Source organism: Daucus carota, chromosome 3 (genome assembly GCF_001625215.2).
Source record: "Daucus carota subsp. sativus chromosome 3, DH1 v3.0, whole genome shotgun sequence".
Classification (NCBI taxonomy): Eukaryota; Viridiplantae; Streptophyta; class Magnoliopsida; order Apiales; family Apiaceae; genus Daucus; species Daucus carota.
Window position 1 is genome coordinate 18,617,567 of NC_030383.2, and position 16,981 is coordinate 18,634,547.

Consider the following 16,981-nt stretch of genomic DNA (forward strand, 5'->3'; position numbering starts at 1 on the left):
GGCTCAAACGAGTCAAGAATGAAACTACAAGTTGATTCTAATTTTAAACACCGAAAATGAAGCTACAAGTTGTTTCCAAATTCAATCTAGCCAATAATAAAGCAACAAGTTGTTTCCTCCGCTCAAACGAGTCAAGAATGAAACTACAAGTTGGTTCTAATTTTAAACAACCGAAAATGAAGCTACAAGTTGTTTCCAACTTCAAACGAGTCTGGAATGAAGCTACAAGTTGCTTCCAACTTCAATCTAGCCAATAATGAAGCAACAAGTTGTTTCCGGGCTCAAACGAGTCAAGAATGAAACTACAAGTTGATTCTAATTTTAAACAACCGAAAATGAAGCTACAAGTTGTTTCCAAATTCAATCTAGCCAATAAAAAGCAACAAGTTGTTTCCGGCTCAAACGAGTCAAGAATGAAACTACAAGTTGGTTCTAATTTTAAACAACCGAAAATGAAGCTACAAGTTGTTTTCAACTTCAAACGAGTCTGGAATGAAGCACAAGTTGTTTTTCTCCTCCGGGCTCAAAAATGACTACAAGTTGATTCTAATTTTAAACAACCGAAAATGAAGCTACAAGTTGTTTTCCAAATTCAATCTAGCCAATAATAAAGCAACAAGTTGTTTCCGGCTCAAACGAGTCAAGAATGAAACTACAAGTTGGTTCTAATTTTAAACAACCGAAAATGAAGCTACAAGTTGTGTTCAACTTCAAACGAGTCTGGAATGAAGCTACAAGTTGCTTCCAACTTCAATCTAGCCAATAATGAAGCAACAAGTTGTTTCCGGGGCTCAAACGAGTCAAGAATGAAACTACAAGTTGATTCTAATTTTAAACAACCGAAAATAAAGCTACAAGTTGTTTCCAAATTCAATCTAGCCAATAATAAAGCAACAAGTTGTTTCCGGCTCAAACGAGTCAAGAATGAAACTACAAGTTGGTTCTAATTTTAAACAACCGAAAATGAAGCTACAAGTTGTTTTCACACTTCAAACGAGTCTGGAATGAAGCTACAAGTTGCTTCCAACTTCAATCTAGCCAATAATGAAGCAACAAGTTTTGTTTCCGGGCTCAAACGAGTCAAGAATGAAACTACAAGTTGATTCTAATTTTAAACAACCGAAAATGAAGCTACAAGTTGTTTCCAAATTCAATCTAGCCAATAATAAAGCAACAAGTTGTTTCCGGCTCAAACGAGTCAAGAATGAAACTACAAGTTGGTTCTAATTTTAAACAACCGAAAATGAAGCTACAAGTTGTTTTTCAACTTCAAACGAGTCTGGAATGAAGCTACAAGTTGCTTCCAACTTCAATCTAGCCAATAATGAAGCAACAAGTTGTTTCCTCCGGCTCAAACGAGTCAAGATGAAACTACAAGTTGATTCTAATTTTAAACAACCGAAAATGAAGCTACAAGTTGTTTCCAAATTCAATCTAGCCAATAATAAAGCAACAAGTTGTTTCCGGCTCAAACGAGTCAAGAATGAAACTACAAGTTGGTTCTAATTTTAAACAACCGAAAATGAAGCTACAAGTTGTTTCTCAACTCAAACGAGTCTGGAATGAAGCTACAACAAGTTGTTTCCGGGGCAAACTTCAAACGAAACTACAAGTTGATTCTAATTTTAAACAACCGAAAATGAAGCTACAAGTTGTTTCCAAATTCAATCTAGCAATAATAAAGCAACAAGTTGTTTCCGGCTCAAACGAGTCAAGAATGAAACTACAAGTTGGTTCTAATTTTAAACAACCGAAAATGAAGCTACAAGTTGTTTTCAACTTCAAACGAGTCTGGAATGAAGCTACAAGTTGCTTCCAACTCAATCAATCTAGCCAATAATGAAGCAACAAGTTGTTTCCGGGCTCAAACGAGTCAAGAATGAAACTACAAGTTGATTCTAATTTTAAACAACCGAAAATGAAAGCTACAAGTTGTTTCCAAATTCAATCTAGCCAATAATAAAGCAACAAGTTGTTTCCGGCTCAAACGAGTCAAGAATGAAACTACAAGTTGGTTCTAATTTTAAACAACCGAAAATGAAGCTACAAGTTGTTTCAACTTCAAACGAGTCTGGAATGAAGCTACAAGTTGCTTCCAACTTCAATCTAGCCAATAATGAAGCAACAAGTTGTTTCCGGGCTCAAACGAGTCAAGAATGAAACTACAAGTTGATTCTAATTTTAAACAACCGAAAATGAAGCTACAAGTTGTTTCCAAATTCAATCTAGCCAATAATAAAGCAACAAGTTGTTTCCGGCTCAAACGAGTCAAGAATGAAACTACAAGTTGGTTCTAATTTTAAACAACCGAAAATGAAGCTACAAGTTGTTTCCAACTTCAAACGAGTCTGGAATGAAGCTACAAGTTGCTTCCAACTTCAATCTAGCCAATAATGAAGCAACAAGTTGTTTCCGGGCTCAAACGAGTCAAGAATGAAACTACAAGTTGATTCTAATTTTAAACAACCGAAAATCAAGCTACAAGTTGTTTCCAAATTCAATCTAGCCAATAATAAAGCAACAAGTTGTTTCCGGCTCAAACGAGTCAAGAATGAAACTACAAGTTGGTTCTAATTTTAAACAACCGAAAATGAAGCTACAAGTTGTTTTCAACTTCAAACGAGTCTGGAATGAAGCTACAACAAGTTGTTTCCGGGCTCAAACGACTACAAGTTGCTTCTAATTTTAAACAACCGAAAATGAAGCTACAAGTTGTTTCCAAATTCAATCTAGCCAATAATAAAGCAACAAGTTGTTTCCGGCTCAAACGAGTCAAGAATGAAACTACAAGTTGGTTCTAATTTTAAACAACCGAAAATGAAGCTACAAGTTGTTTTCAACTTCAAACGAGTCTGGAATGAAGCTACAAGTTGCTTCCAACTTCAATCTAGCCAATAATGAAGCAACAAGTTGTTTCCGGGCTCAAACGAGTCAAGAATGAAACTACAAGTTGATTCTAATTTTAAACAACCGAAAATGAAGCTACAAGTTGTTTCCAAATTCAATCTAGCCAATAATAAAGCAACAAGTTGTTTCCGGCTCAAACGAGTCAAGAATGAAACTACAAGTTGGTTCTAATTTTAAACAACCGAAAATGAAGCTACAAGTTGTTTTCAACTTCAAACGAGTCTGGAATGAAGCTACAAGTTGCTTCCAACTTCAATCTAGCCAATAATGAAGCAACAAGTTGTTTCCGGGCTCAAACGAGTCAAGAATGAAACTACAAGTTGATTCTAATTTTAAACAACCGAAAATCAAGCTACAAGTTGTTTCCAAATTCAATCTAGCCAATAATAAAGCAACAAGTTGTTTCCGGCTCAAACGAGTCAAGAATGAAACTACAAGTTGGTTCTAATTTTAAACAACCGAAAATGAAGCTACAAGTTGTTTTCAACTTCAAACGAGTCTGGAATGAAGCTACAACAAGTTGTTTCCGGGCTCAAACGACTACAAGTTGCTTCTAATTTTAAACAACCGAAAATGAAGCTACAAGTTGTTTCCAAATTCAATCTAGCCAATAATAAAGCAACAAGTTGTTTCGGCTCAAACGAGTCAAGAATGAAACTACAAGTTGGTTCTAATTTTAAACAACCGAAAATGAAGCTACAAGTTGTTTTCAACTTCAAACGAGTCTGGAATGAAGCTACAAGTTGCTTCCAACTTCAATCTAGCCAATAATGAAGCAACAAGTTGTTTCCGGGCTCAAACGAGTCATGAATGAAACTACAAGTTGATTCTAATTTTAAACAACCGAAAATGAAGCTACAAGTTGTTTCCAAATTCAATCTAGCCAATAATAAAGCAACAAGTTGTTTCCGGCTCAAACGAGTCAAGAATGAAACTACAAGTTGGTTCTAATTTTAAACAACCGAAAATGAAGCTACAAGTTGTTTTCAACTTCAAACGAGTCTGGAATGAAGCTACAAGTTGCTTCCAACTTCAATCTAGCCAATAATGAAGCAACAAGTTGTTTCCGGGCTCAAACGAGTCAAGAATGAAACTACAAGTTGATTCTAATTTTAAACAACCGAAAATGAAGCTACAAGTTGTTTCCAAATTCAATCTAGCCAATAATAAAGCAACAAGTTGTTTCCGGCTCAAACGAGTCAAGAATGAAACTACAAGTTGGTTCTAATTTTAAACAACCGAAAATGAAGCTACAAGTTGTTTTCAACTTCAAACGAGTCTGGAATGAAGCTACAAGTTGCTTCCAACTTCAATCTAGCCAATAATGAAGCAACAAGTTGTTTCCGGGCTCAAACGAGTCAAGAATGAAACTACAAGTTGATTCTAATTTTAAACAACCGAAAATGAAGCTACAAGTTGTTTCCAAATTCAATCTAGCCAATAATAAAGCAACAAGTTGTTTCCGGCTCAAACGAGTCAAGAATGAAACTACAAGTTGGTTCTAATTTTAAACAACCGAAAATGAAGCTACAAGTTGTTTCAACTTCAAACGAGTCTGGAATGAAGCTACAAGTTGCTTCCAACTTCAATCTAGCCAATAATGAAGCAACAAGTTGTTTCCGGGCTCAAACGAGTCAAGAATGAAACTACAAGTTGATTCTAATTTTAAACAACCGAAAATGAAGCTACAAGTTGTTTCCAAATTCAATCTAGCCAATAATAAAGCAACAAGTTGTTTCCGGCTCAAACGAGTCAAGAATGAAACTACAAGTTGGTTCTAATTTTAAACAACCGAAAATGAAGCTACAAGTTGTTTCAACTTCAAACGAGTCTGGAATGAAGCTACAAGTTGCTTCCAACTTCAATCTAGCCAATAATGAAGCAACAAGTTGTTTCCGGGCTCAAACGAGTCAAGAATGAAACTACAAGTTGATTCTAATTTTAAACAACCGAAAATGAAGCTACAAGTTGTTTCCAAATTCAATCTAGCCAATAATAAAGCAACAAGTTGTTTCCGGCTCAAACGAGTCAAGAATGAAACTACAAGTTGGTTCTAATTTTAAACAACCGAAAATGAAGCTACAAGTTGTTTTCAACTTCAAACGAGTCTGGAATGAAGCTACAAGTTGCTTCCAACTTCAATCTAGCCAATAATGAAGCAACAAGTTGTTTCCGGGCTCAAACGAGTCAAGAATGAAACTACAAGTTGATTCTAATTTTAAACAACCGAAAATCAAGCTACAAGTTGTTTCCAAATTCAATCTAGCCAATAATAAAGCAACAAGTTGTTTCCGGCTCAAACGAGTCAAGAATGAAACTACAAGTTGGTTCTAATTTTAAACAACCGAAAATGAAGCTACAAGTTGTTTTCAACTTCAAACGAGTCTGGAATGAAGCTACAACAAGTTGTTTCCGGGCTCAAACGACTACAAGTTGCTTCTAATTTTAAACAACCGAAAATGAAGCTACAAGTTGTTTCCAAATTCAATCTAGCCAATAATAAAGCAACAAGTTGTTTCCGGCTCAAACGAGTCAAGAATGAAACTACAAGTTGGTTCTAATTTTAAACAACCGAAAATGAAGCTACAAGTTGTTTTCAACTTCAAACGAGTCTGGAATGAAGCTACAAGTTGCTTCCAACTTCAATCTAGCCAATAATGAAGCAACAAGTTGTTTCCGGGCTCAAACGAGTCAAGAATGAAACTACAAGTTGATTCTAATTTTAAACAACCGAAAATGAAGCTACAAGTTGTTTCCAAATTCAATCTAGCCAATAATAAAGCAACAAGTTGTTTCCGGCTCAAACGAGTCAAGAATGAAACTACAAGTTGGTTCTAATTTTAAACAACCGAAAATGAAGCTACAAGTTGTTTTCAACTTCAAACGAGTCTGGAATGAAGCTACAAGTTGCTTCCAACTTCAATCTAGCCAATAATGAAGCAACAAGTTGTTTCCGGGCTCAAACGAGTCAAGAATGAAACTACAAGTTGATTCTAATTTTAAACAACCGAAAATGAAGCTACAAGTTGTTTCCAAATTCAATCTAGCCAATAATAAAGCAACAAGTTGTTTCCGGCTCAAACGAGTCAAGAATGAAACTACAAGTTGGTTCTAATTTTAAACAACCGAAAATGAAGCTACAAGTTGTTTTCAACTTCAAACGAGTCTGGAATGAAGCTACAAGTTGCTTCCAACTTCAATCTAGCCAATAATGAAGCAACAAGTTGTTTCCGGGCTCAAACGAGTCAAGAATGAAACTACAAGTTGATTCTAATTTTAAACAACCGAAAATGAAGCTACAAGTTGTTTCCAAATTCAATCTAGCCAATAATAAAGCAACAAGTTGTTTCCGGCTCAAACGAGTCAAGAATGAAACTACAAGTTGGTTCTAATTTTAAACAACCGAAAATGAAGCTACAAGTTGTTTCAACTTCAAACGAGTCTGGAATGAAGCTACAAGTTGCTTCCAACTTCAATCTAGCCAATAATGAAGCAACAAGTTGTTTCCGGGCTCAAACGAGTCAAGAATGAAACTACAAGTTGATTCTAATTTTAAACAACCGAAAATGAAGCTACAAGTTGTTTCCAAATTCAATCTAGCCAATAATAAAGCAACAAGTTGTTTCCGGCTCAAACGAGTCAAGAATGAAACTACAAGTTGGTTCTAATTTTAAACAACCGAAAATGAAGCTACAAGTTGTTTCCAACTTCAAACGAGTCTGGAATGAAGCTACAAGTTGCTTCCAACTTCAATCTAGCCAATAATGAAGCAACAAGTTGTTTCCGGGCTCAAACGAGTCAAGAATGAAACTACAAGTTGATTCTAATTTTAAACAACCGAAAATGAAGCTACAAGTTGTTTCCAAATTCAATCTAGCCAATAATAAAGCAACAAGTTGTTTCCGGCTCAAACGAGTCAAGAATGAAACTACAAGTTGGTTCTAATTTTAAACAACCGAAAATGAAGCTACAAGTTGTTTTCAACTTCAAACGAGTCTGGAATGAAGCTACAACAAGTTGTTTCCGGGCTCAAACGACTACAAGTTGCTTCTAATTTTAAACAACCGAAAATGAAGCTACAAGTTGTTTTCCAAATTCAATCTAGCCAATAATAAAGCAACAAGTTGTTTCCGGCTCAAACGAGTCAAGAATGAAACTACAAGTTGGTTCTAATTTTAAACAACCGAAAATGAAGCTACAAGTTGTTTTCAACTTCAAACGAGTCTGGAATGAAGCTACAAGTTGCTTCCAACTTCAATCTAGCCAATAATGAAGCAACAAGTTGTTTCCGGGCTCAAACGAGTCAAGAATGAAACTACAAGTTCATTCTAATTTTAAACAACCGAAAATCAAGCTACAAGTTGTTTCCAAATTCAATCTAGCCAATAATAAAGCAACAAGTTGTTTCCGGCTCAAACGAGTCAAGAATGAAACTACAAGTTGGTTCTAATTTTAAACAACCGAAAATGAAGCTACAAGTTGTTTTCAACTTCAAACGAGTCTGGAATGAAGCTACAAGTTGCTTCCAACTTCAATCTAGCCAATAATGAAGCAACAAGTTGTTTCCGGGCTCAAACGAGTCAAGAAGAAACTACAAGTTGATTCTAATTTTAAACAACCGAAAATGAAGCTACAAGTTGTTTCCAAATTCAATCTAGCCAATAATAAAGCAACAAGTTGTTTCCGGCTCAAACGAGTCAAGAATGAAACTACAAGTTGGTTCTAATTTTAAACAACCGAAAATGAAGCTACAAGTTGTTTTCAACTTCAAACGAGTCTGGAATGAAGCTACAAGTTGCTTCCAACTTCAATCTAGCCAATAATGAAGCAACAAGTTGTTTCCGGGCTCAAACGAGTCAAGAATGAAACTACAAGCTGATTCTAATTTTAAACAACCGAAAATGAAGCTACAAGTTGTTTCCAAATTCAATCTAGCAAATAATAAAGCAACAAGTTGTTTCCGGCTCAAACGAGTCAAGAATGAAACTACAAGTTGGTTCTAATTTTAAACAACCGAAAATGAAGCTACAAGTTGTTTCAACTTCAAACGAGTCTGGAATGAAGCTACAAGTTGCTTCCAACTTCAATCTAGCCAATAATGAAGCAACAAGTTGTTTCCGGGCTCAAACGAGTCAAGAATGAAACTACAAGTTGATTCTAATTTTAAACAACCGAAAATGAAGCTACAAGTTGTTTCCAAATTCAATCTAGCCAATAATAAAGCAACAAGTTGTTTCCGGCTCAAACGAGTCAAGAATGAAACTACAAGTTGGTTCTAATTTTAAACAACCGAAAATGAAGCTACAAGTTGTTTCCAACTTCAAACGAGTCTGGAATGAAGCTACAAGTTGCTTCCAACTTCAATCTAGCCAATAATGAAGCAACAAGTTGTTTCCGGGCTCAAACGAGTCAAGAATGAAACTACAAGTTGATTCTAATTTTAAACAACCGAAAATCAAGCTACAAGTTGTTTCCAAATTCAATCTAGCCAATAATAAAGCAACAAGTTGTTTCCGGCTCAAACGAGTCAAGAATGAAACTACAAGTTGGTTCTAATTTTAAACAACCGAAAATGAAGCTACAAGTTGTTTTCAACTTCAAACGAGTCTGGAATGAAGCTACAACAAGTTGTTTCCGGGCTCAAACGACTACAAGTTGATTCTAATTTTAAACAACCGAAAATGAAGCTACAAGTTGTTTCCAAATTCAATCTAGCCAATAATAAAGCAACAAGTTGTTTCCGGCTCAAACGAGTCAAGAATGAAACTACAAGTTGGTTCTAATTTTAAACAACCGAAAATGAAGCTACAAGTTGTTTTCAACTTCAAACGAGTCTGGAATGAAGCTACAAGTTGCTTCCAACTTCAATCTAGCCAATAATGAAGCAACAAGTTGTTTCCGGGCTCAAACGAGTCAAGAATGAAACTACAAGTTGATTCTAATTTTAAACAACCGAAAATGAAGCTACAAGTTGTTTCCAAATTCAATCTAGCCAATAATAAAGCAACAAGTTGTTTCCGGCTCAAACGAGTCAAGAATGAAACTACAAGTTGGTTCTAATTTTAAACAACCGAAAATGAAGCTACAAGTTGTTTTCAACTTCAAACGAGTCTGGAATGAAGCTACAAGTTGCTTCCAACTTCAATCTAGCCAATAATGAAGCAACAAGTTGTTTCCGGGCTCAAACGAGTCAAGAATGAAACTACAAGTTGATTCTAATTTTAAACAACCGAAAATGAAGCTACAAGTTGTTTCCAAATTCAATCTAGCCAATAATAAAGCAACAAGTTGTTTCCGGCTCAAACGAGTCAAGAATGAAACTACAAGTTGGTTCTAATTTTAAACAACCGAAAATGAAGCTACAAGTTGTTTTCAACTTCAAACGAGTCTGGAATGAAGCTACAAGTTGCTTCCAACTTCAATCTAGCCAATAATGAAGCAACAAGTTGTTTCCGGGCTCAAACGAGTCAAGAATGAAACTACAAGTTGATTCTAATTTTAAACAACCGAAAATAAGCTACAAGTTGTTTCCAAATTCAATCTAGCCAATAATAAAGCAACAAGTTGTTTCCGGCTCAAACGAGTCAAGAATGAAACTACAAGTTGGTTCTAATTTTAAACAACCGAAAATGAAGCTACAAGTTGTTTTCAACTTCAAACGAGTCTGGAATGAAGCTACAAGTTGCTTCCAACTTCAATCTAGCCAATAATGAAGCAACAAGTTGTTTCCGGGCTCAAACGAGTCAAGAATGAAACTACAAGTTGATTCTAATTTTAAACAACCGAAAATGAAGCTACAAGTTGTTTCCAAATTCAATCTAGCCAATAATAAAGCAACAAGTTGTTTCCGGCTCAAACGAGTCAAGAATGAAACTACAAGTTGGTTCTAATTTTAAACAACCGAAAATGAAGCTACAAGTTGTTTCCAACTTCAAACGAGTCTGGAATGAAGCTACAAGTTGCTTCCAACTTCAATCTAGCCAATAATGAAGCAACAAGTTGTTTCCGGGCTCAAACGAGTCAAGAATGAAACTACAAGTTGATTCTAATTTTAAACAACCGAAAATCAAGCTACAAGTTGTTTCCAAATTCAATCTAGCCAATAATAAAGCAACAAGTTGTTTCCGGCTCAAACGAGTCAAGAATGAAACTACAAGTTGGTTCTAATTTTAAACAACCGAAAATGAAGCTACAAGTTGTTTTCAACTTCAAACGAGTCTGGAATGAAGCTACAACAAGTTGTTTTTTCCGGGCTCAAACGACTACAAGTTGCTTCTAATTTAAACAACCGAAAATGAAGCTACAAGTTGTTTCCAAATTCAATCTAGCCAATAATAAGCAACAAGTTGTTTCCAGGCTCAAACGAGTCAAGAATGAAACTACAAGTTGGTTCTAATTTTAAACAACCGAAAATGAAGCTACAAGTTGTTTTCAACTTCAAACGAGTCTGGAATGAAGCTACAAGTTGCTTCCAACTTCAATCTAGCCAATAATGAAGCAACAAGTTGTTTCCTCCGGGCTCAAACGAGTCAAGAATGAAACTACAAGTTGATTCTAATTTTAAACAACCGAAAATGAAGCTACAAGTTGTTTCCAAATTCAATCTAGCCATAATAAAGCAACAAGTTGTTTCCGGCTCAAACGAGTCAAGAATGAAACTACAAGTTGGTTCTAATTTTAAACAACCGAAAATGAAGCTACAAGTTGTTTTCAACTTCAAACGAGTCTGGAATGAAGCTACAAGTTGCTTCCAACTTCAATCTAGCCAATAATGAAGCAACAAGTTGTTTCCGGCTCAAACGAGTCAAGAATGAAACTACAAGTTGATTCTAATTTTAAACAACCGAAAATGAAGCTACAAGTTGTTTCCAAATTCAATCTAGCCAATAATAAAGCAACAAGTTGTTTCCGGCTCAAACGAGTCAAGAATGAAACTACAAGTTGGTTCTAATTTAATAAACAACCGAAAATGAAGCTACAAGTTGTTTCCAACTTCAAACGAGTCTGGAATGAAGCTACAACAAGTTGTTTTCCGGGCTCAAAATGACTACAAGTTGATTCTAATTTTAAACAACCGAAAATGAAGCTACAAGTTGTTTCCAAATTCAATCTAGCCAATAATAAAGCAACAAGTTGTTTCCGGCTCAAACGAGTCAAGAATGAAACTACAAGTTGGTTCTAATTTTAAACAACCGAAAATGAAGCTACAAGTTGTTTTCAACTTCAAACGAGTCTGGAATGAAGCTACAAGTTGCTTCCAACTTCAATCTAGCCAATAATGAAGCAACAAGTTGTTTCCGGGCTCAACGAGTCAAGAATGAAACTACAAGTTGTTCTAATTTTAAACAACCGAAAATGAAGCTACAAGTTGTTTTCCAATTCAATCTAGCCAATAATAAAGCAACAAGTTGTTTCCGGCTCAAACGAGTCAAGAATGAAACTACAAGTTGGTTCTAATTTTAAACAACCGAAAATGAAGCTACAAGTTGTTTTCAACTTCAAACGAGTCTGGAATGAAGCTACAAGTTGCTTCCAACTTCAATCTAGCCAATAATGAAGCAACAAGTTGTTTCCGGGCTCAAACGAGTCAAGAATGAAACTACAAGTTGATTCTAATTTTAAACAACCGAAAATGAAGCTACAAGTTGTTTCCAAATTCAATCTAGCCAATAATAAAGCAACAAGTTGTTTCCGGCTCAAACGAGTCAAGAATGAAACTACAAGTTGGTTCTAATTTTAAACAACCGAAAATGAAGCTACAAGTTTTTTCAACTTCAAACGAGTCTGGAATGAAGCTACAAGTTGCTTCCAACTTCAATCTAGCCAATAATGAAGCAACAAGTTGTTTTCCGGGCTCAAACGAGTCAAGAATGAAACTACAAGTTGATTCTAATTTTAAAAACAACCGAAAATGAAGCTACAAGTTGTTTCCAAATTCAATCTAGCCAATAATAAAGCAACAAGTTGTTTCCGGCTCAAACGAGTCAAGAATGAAACTACAAGTTGGTTCTAATTTTAAACAACCGAAAATGAAGCTACAAGTTGTTTCAACTTCAAACGAGTCTGGAATGAAGCTACAAGTTGCTTCCAACTTCAATCTAGCCAATAATGAAGCAACAAGTTGTTTCCGGGCTCAAACGAGTCAAGAATGAAACTACAAGTTGATTCTAATTTTAAACAACCGAAAATGAAGCTACAAGTTGTTTCCAAATTCAATCTAGCCAATAATAAAGCAACAAGTTGTTTCCGGCTCAAACGAGTCAAGAATGAAACTACAAGTTGGTTCTAATTTTAAACAACCGAAAATGAAGCTACAAGTTGTTTTCAACTTCAAACGAGTCTGGAATGAAGCTACAAGTTGCTTCCAACTTCAATCTAGCCAATAATGAAGCAACAAGTTGTTTCCGTTTCCGGGGCTCAATGAGTCAAGAATGAAACTACAAGTTGATTCTAATTTTAAACAACCGAAAATAAGCTACAAGTTGTTTCCAAATTCAATCTAGCCAATAATAAAGCAACAAGTTGTTTTCAGGCTCAAACGAGTCAAGAATGAAACTACAAGTTGGTTCTAATTTTAAACAACCGAAAATGAAGCTACAAGTTGTTTTCAACTTCAAACGAGTCTGGAATGAAGCTACAAGTTGCTTCCAACTTCAATCTAGCCAATAATGAAGCAACAAGTTGTTTCCGGGCTCAAACGAGTCAAGAATGAAACTACAAGTTGATTCTAATTTTAAACAACCGAAAATGAAGCTACAAGTTGTTTCCAAATTCAATCTAGCCAATAATAAAGCAACAATTGTTGTTCCGGCTCAAACGAGTCAAGAATGAAACTACAAGTTGGTTCTAATTTTAAACAACCGAAAATGAAGCTACAAGTTGTTTTCCACTTCAAACGAGTCTGGAATGAAGCTACAAGTTGCTTCCAACTTCAATCTAGCCAACCATAATGAAGCAACAAGTTTTTTCCGGGCTCAAACGAGTCAAGAATGAAACTACAAGTTGATTCTAATTTTAAACAACCGAAAATGAAGCTACAAGTTGTTTCCAAATTCAATCTAGCCAATAATAAAGCAACAAGTTGTTTCCGGCTCAAACGAGTCAAGAATGAAACTACAAGTTGGTTCTAATTTTAACAACCGAAAATGAAGCTACAAGTTGTTTTTTCAACTTCAAACGAGTCTGGAATGAAGCTACAACAAGTTGTTTCCGGGCTCAAACGACTACAAGTTGCTTCTAATTTTAAACAACCGAAAATGAAGCTACAAGTTGTTTCCAAATTCAATCTAGCCAATAATAAAGCAACAAGTTGTTTCCGGCTCAAACGAGTCAAGAATGAAACTACAAGTTGGTTCTAATTTTAAACAACCGAAAATGAAGCTACAAGTTGTTTTCAACTTCAAACGAGTCTGGAATGAAGCTACAAGTTGCTTCCAACTTCAATCTAGCCAATAATGAAGCAACAAGTTGTTTCCGGGCTCAAACGAGTCAAGAATGAAACTACAAGTTGATTCTAATTTTAAACAACCGAAAATGAAGCTACAAGTTGTTTCCAAATTCAATCTAGCCAATAATAAAGCAACAAGTTGTTTCCGGCTCAAACGAGTCAAGAATGAAACTACAAGTTGGTTCTAATTTTAAACAACCGAAAATGAAGCTACAAGTTGTTTTCAACTTCAAACGAGTCTGGAATGAAGCTACAAGTTGCTTCCAACTTCAATCTAGCCAATAATGAAGCAACAAGTTGTTTCCGGGCTCAAACGAGTCAAGAATGAAACTACAAGTTGATTCTAATTTTAAACAACCGAAAATGAAGCTACAAGTTGTTTCCAAATTCAATCTAGCCAATAATAAAGCAACAAGTTGTTTCCGGCTCAAACGAGTCAAGAATGAAACTACAAGTTGGTTCTAATTTTAAAAACACCGAAAATGAAGCTACAAGTTGTTTTCAACTTCAAACGAGTCTGGAATGAAGCTACAACAATTGTTTCCGGGCTCAAACCAAAGACTACAAGTTGATTCTAATTTTAAACAACCGAAAATGAAGCTACAAGTTGTTTCCAAATTCAATCTAGCCAATAATAAAGCAACAAGTTGTTTCCGGCTCAAACGAGTCAAGAATGAAACTACAAGTTGGTTCTAATTTTAAACAACCGAAAATGAAGCTACAAGTTGTTTTCAACTTCAAACGAGTCTGGAATGAAGCTACAAGTTGCTTCCAACTTCAATCTAGCCAATAATGAAGCAACAAGTTGTTTCCTCCGGCTCAAACGAGTCAAGAATGAAACTACAAGTTGATTCTAATTTTAAACAACCGAAAATGAAGCTACAAGTTTTTCCAAATTCAATCTAGCAATAATAAAGCAACAAGTTGTTTCCGGCTCAAACGAGTCAAGAATGAAACTACAAGTTGGTTCTAATTTTAAACAACCGAAAATGAAGCTACAAGTTGTTTTCAACTTCAAACGAGTCTGGAATGAAGCTACAAGTTGCTTCCAACTTCAATCTAGCCAATAATGAAGCAACAAGTTGTTTTCCGGGCTCAAACGAGTCAGAATGAAACTACAAGTTGATTCTAATTTAAACAACCGAAAATGAAGCTACAAGTTGTTTCCAAATTCAATCTAGCCAATAATAAAGCAACAAGTTGTTTCCGGCTCAAACGAGTCAAGAATGAAACTACAAGTTGGTTCTAATTTTAAACAACCGAAAATGAAGCTACAAGTTGTTTTCCAAACTTCAAACGAGTCTGGAATGAAGCTACAAGTTGCTTCCAACTTCAATCTAGCCAATAATGAAGCAACAAGTTGTTTCCTCCGGGCTCAAACGAGTCAAGAATGAAACTACAAGTTGATTCTAATTTTAAACAACCGAAAATGAAGCTACAAGTTGTTTCCAAATTCAATCTAGCCAAAATAAAGCAACAAGTTGTTTCCGGCTCAAACGAGTCAAGAATGAAACTACAAGTTGGTTCTAATTTTAAACAACCGAAAATGAAGCTACAAGTTGTTTTCAACTTCAAACGAGTCTGGAATGAAGCTACAAGTTGCTTCCAACTTCAATCTAGCCAATAATGAAGCAACAAGTTGTTTTCCGGGCTCAAACGAGTCAAGAATGAAACTACAAGTTGATTCTAATTTTAAACAACCGAAAATGAAGCTACAAGTTGTTTCCAAATTCAATCTAGCCAATAATAAAGCAACAAGTTGTTTCCGGCTCAAACGAGTCAAGAATGAAACTACAAGTTGGTTCTAATTTAAACAACCGAAAATGAAGCTACAAGTTGTTTCCAACTTCAAACGAGTCTGGAATGAAGCTACAAGTTGCTTCCAACTTCAATCTAGCCAATAATGAAGCAACAAGTTGTTTCCTCGCTCAAACGAGTCAAGAATGAAACTACAAGTTGATTCTAATTTTAAACAACCGAAAATGAAGCTACAAGTTGTTTCCAAATTCAATCTAGCCAATAATAAAGCAACAAGTTGTTTCCGGCTCAAACGAGTCAAGAATGAAACTACAAGTTGGTTCTAATTTTAAACAACCGAAAATGAAGCTACAAGTTGTTTCCAACTTCAAACGAGTCTGGAATGAAGCTACAAGTTGCTTCCAACTTCAATCTAGCCAATAATGAAGCAACAAGTTGTTTCCCGGCTCAAACGAGTCAAGAATGAAACTACAAGTTGATTCTAATTTTAAACAACCGAAAATGAAGCTACAAGTTGTTTCCAAATTCAATCTAGCCAATAATAAAGCAACAAGTTGTTTCCGGCTCAAACGAGTCAAGAATGAAACTACAAGTTGGTTCTAATTTTAAACAACCGAAAATGAAGCTACAAGTTGTTTTCAACTTCAAACGAGTCTGGAATGAAGCTACAAGTTGCTTCCAACTTCAATCTAGCCAATAATGAAGCAACAAGTTGTTTCCGGGCTCAAACGAGTCAAGAATGAAACTACAAGTTGATTCTAATTTTAAACAACCGAAAATGAAGCTACAAGTTGTTTCCAAATTCAATCTAGCCAATAATAAGCAACAAGTTGTTTCCGGCTCAAACGAGTCAAGAATGAAACTACAAGTTGGTTCTAATTTTAAACAACCGAAAATGAAGCTACAAGTTGTTTTCAACTTCAAACGAGTCGTCTGGAATGAAGCTACAACAAACATTGTTTCCGGGCTCAAACGAGTACAAAAGTTTGCTTCTAATTTTAAACAACCGAAAATGAAGCTACAAGTTGTTTCCAAATTCAATCTAGCCAATAATAAAGCAACAAGTTGTTTCCGGCTCAAACGAGTCAAGAATGAAACTACAAGTTGGTTCTAATTTTAAACAACCGAAAATGAAGCTACAAGTTGTTTTTTCAACTTCAAACGAGTCTGGAATGAAGCTACAAGTTGCTTCCAACTTCAATCTAGCCAATAATGAAGCAACAAGTTGTTTCCGGGCTCAAACGAGTCAAGAATGAAACTACAAGTTGATTCTAATTTTAAACAACCGAAAATGAAGCTACAAGTTGTTTCCAAATTCAATCTAGCCAATAATAAAGCAACAAGTTGTTTTCCGGCTCAAACGAGTCAAGAATGAAACTACAAGTTGGTTCTAATTTTAAACAACCGAAAATGAAGCTACAAGTTGTTTTCAACTTCAAACGAGTCTGGAATGAAGCTACAAGTTGCTTCCAACTTCAATCTAGCCAATAATGAAGCAACAAGTTGTTTCGGGCTCAAACGAGTCAAGAATGAAACTACAAGTTGATTCTAATTTTAAACAACCGAAAATGAAGCTACAAGTTGTTTCCAAATTCAATCTAGCCAATAATAAAGCAACAAGTTGTTTCCGGCTCAAACGAGTCAAGAATGAAACTACAAGTTGGTTCTAATTTTAAACAACCGAAAATGAAGCTACAAGTTTTTTCAACTTCAAACGAGTCTGGAATGAAGCTACAAGTTGCTTCCAACTTCAATCTAGCCAATAAGAAGCAACAAGTTGTTTCCGGGCTCAAACGAGTCAAGATGAAACTACAAGTTGATTCTAATTTTAAACAACCGAAAATAAGCTACAAGTTGTTTCCAAATTCA